Below are 1,967 nucleotides of genomic sequence, written 5' to 3'. Positions count from 1 at the left end.
CTCCGCACACAAACCGTCGATCGTGCTCTTCCTAGCCATTTGGCCTCAGGCATGTCAGAAAAATCCGGCCCAAGTCTCGCCTGACGCGAAGAGAGAGAGAGAGAGAGAGAGAGAGAGAGAGGGGGGGGGGTATTGCTTGGCATAGAAACACCTCAAAAAATTATGAGGGTTATTTTTGCACACAAAAAGCTTTGAGCAAGATTCCTCGCATATGGTGACCATTCAGTGCCATTGTGACATGTTCACTCATATTTAACAAGTTGAAAACATCCCATGAGCTACACAACTATTGTGCATATTTGGAACAAGTTTATAGACTAATGGTCCATTTTAGTCAATTCACTATCATTGCCTCGTCGACAAAACCTCCTTGTCTTCACACTGTTTTCCCTCTTGCTCGTACCATTTCACAAGACCACATCGACGCTTCTCGAACAATCTCACATGTTTGTGCTCCACCTTCTATCCCTATCGGCCTTCTCCCTCCATCCAAGCAAATATGGACTATTTTGTCTCCATACTTTGATGTGGTTCCATGGCATAGCACGGAGATCTTACTAGTGTATCAAAAGTAAGTCGATAGAAGCCAACCGGTGATGGGCATCCTAAATTTAGCACCACTTCATAACCTTCTCCAAACCAACATGCCAAGGATCTTCCATGACTGAAGGACAAGCAGTAGCTCATGCCGGGTTGGCATACTAAATTTTGCGGGACTTAACTGTTCTCTCAAACACATCGATAATGACATCAGGAAAAGATCGTTTGAAATATAGATACCCTTGGCTTGTGAGCACATCATTCATTCTATTTGAAGAGAGCATAAATTCAATGCAAGCATCTTTGAGGTTGCTGCAATGAAGCTGCTCTGCTAGAGCTAATATTTTCGCCATGGTCTCAACATCAAGCATCTTGCATAGCTTGCCTTCACATATCACCTTCATCCTTTCCATCGCATACTTATCGGTAGCCACAAGTAACTGCGTAAGCATTTCTCTTTTGTCATCATTACCAAGATCAACCATGGAAGGCAATGAATCCATGTTGATGAAGTGAAGAAATGCCTTGAAAACAGCAGGTTGCATGTCGTCGATAGTTATGTCCTGTGACTCATTGTCCCCCATAGCCATAGGCATGTAGAACTTGGCGTCGAAGACCGCCGACCGCATCGCAAGCAAAATCTTACGAGCTGAAAATATATTCCCTTGAACCTTGAAAGTCACGTATGCTCTTTTCTCCCCCTCTAGCAATGTTGCAAGATTATCCAAAAGTTCAGAGGGCCACACATGGATCTCTAGTTCTTCCTTGACAACACATACTTCGCACTCCATCATGAGACAATTGTTCCGCACGTACGTCTACTACGTCGACTTGGTAGTCTTCTTGAACTTTGGAAAGCCCCAAGATGTGCTTTTAGGGTGGAACACTTCTATCACTTGGCACACCGCCTTAATCATCTGTCCCCTAGCCGCATCCAAAGGACAAAACCTATAGAACGCGCTCACCAGGGTGTTCTTGGTCAGGAGCTTGAGGAAAACAGAGGCGTACCTTGGCTCCCCTCATCCCCAAAACTGTCGGGGTAGTACAGGATGCACCATTCGTAGTCGCCGATAGATAATGGTGGAGAAGAGTGCAATTCACCTCTACCAAGGCTCTTGAGCAGGTTGTAGCTGGCAATATCAAACACGGCTATGGCCTCCATCGTCTCTTGTGTGTGCCTCAATGGCACCCTCACTGTTGAACTATGTGATGCTACCATTGCGGGAGTTGGGAGGAGGAGGAGGGTTGGGACGGGTTGTAACTCTCGATGAAGACCCTTGGCGATGCTATTGGTGGTGGGGGGGAGGGGAGGGGGAGTGACCAAGCGGATTGGGGGAAGGTTAGTGCTTCGACTTTGGAAGGGGGAAGTTTTGTGCTGTCGTGCAGTGGTTATATAATAATATAAGATAGGAATTAGTATAAACTCT

General features: G+C 46.0%; 1 pseudogene; it reads right to left on the bottom strand.

Moving 5' to 3' along the window:
- Nucleotides 1-701: 701 nt before the first annotated feature.
- LOC125513076 lies at nucleotides 702-1,759 on the bottom strand (annotated as a pseudogene).
- Between the last annotated feature and the right edge of the window lie 208 nt (nucleotides 1,760-1,967).

The sequence above is a fragment of the Triticum urartu genome, chromosome 6 (genome assembly GCF_003073215.2).
Source record: "Triticum urartu cultivar G1812 chromosome 6, Tu2.1, whole genome shotgun sequence".
NCBI lineage: Eukaryota > Viridiplantae > Streptophyta > Magnoliopsida > Poales > Poaceae > Triticum > Triticum urartu.
This window is presented reverse-complemented; position numbering and strand designations above follow the sequence as displayed.